At 39.1% G+C, this 909-nt stretch overlaps 1 non-coding gene across 1 annotated transcript; it reads left to right on the forward strand.

Annotated features, from left to right (window-relative positions):
• The first annotated feature begins 394 nt into the window (after positions 1–394).
• LOC150046049 (U6 spliceosomal RNA) lies at positions 395–505 on the forward strand. Its single transcript, XR_016532767.1, has one exon. It is a non-coding gene; the product is annotated as a U6 spliceosomal RNA (small nuclear RNA).
• Positions 506–909: the final 404 nt, after the last annotated feature.

The following is a 909-nucleotide window of genomic DNA, read 5'->3' on the forward strand; positions in this document are numbered from 1 at the left end:
TTTGAGTGACAGGAATGTTTTTATGAAGTTGGTATTCCTGGGAATCAGGACATAATAGGAGCTGAGAACTTTGAGAATGATGTCAACATTCATGAGTCTCTCCACCTCCCACTCATTCCACACCACATGGTCGGACTTGGCCCAGGAAAGCACTTTACCCAACTCTTCATGAATGGGCAGCCAACACGAACCAGGCATAACTCCAGACCCAGCTTGGCTAATCCCTTCCTGGGACATAGTTTTCTCAAAGTGTCTTGTAAATTTAAAAAGAATGTGTTTAAACTGTGTTTTATTTTTAAACAGTGCATATAAATAGACTGGTAATTTTCAGATTGCTGATTAACCAAACCAATCAGTTGATAAACACAAAACTATGACAGAAAATTGCTAACAAGTACTTGCTTCAACAACACATATACTACAAATTTGGGACAATACAGAAATGATTAGCATGGCCCTTGCATAAGGATGACATAGAAAAAAATTGTAAATATGACATATTTTTATTTATTTTTTGTTGGTTGTGGGGCTTGAGCTCTGGGCCCAGGCAATACCCCTAAGCTCTTTGGCTTAAGGCTATCATTCTACCACTTGAGACATAGCGCCACTTTCTGACATAAATTTTTTTAAAGGAAAATTGCTAACCATCTTACCTACCTGACTCTATCAAAACCAGAACTACCCTGCCAAACTCCGTCTGCTTGACCAGGCTCCATGGAGGTTTATTGAAGCCGGTGGTAGCTGAGGTTTGTTAAGCATTCTGGGATGTTAAATATTTCTATCAGTTATAAAAAAAATAATAATAAAGTCACAGATGTGGGGCCAGAAACGTGGACTAGTGGTAAAGTGTTCACCTAGCATGCATGAAACCCTGGGTTAGATTTCTTGGTTCCACATACATAGAAAAGG

This window comes from Megascapheus bottae, chromosome 26, assembly GCF_031878675.1.
Source record: "Megascapheus bottae isolate mThoBot1 chromosome 26, mThoBot2.hap1, whole genome shotgun sequence".
Lineage (NCBI taxonomy): Eukaryota > Metazoa > Chordata > Mammalia > Rodentia > Geomyidae > Megascapheus > Megascapheus bottae.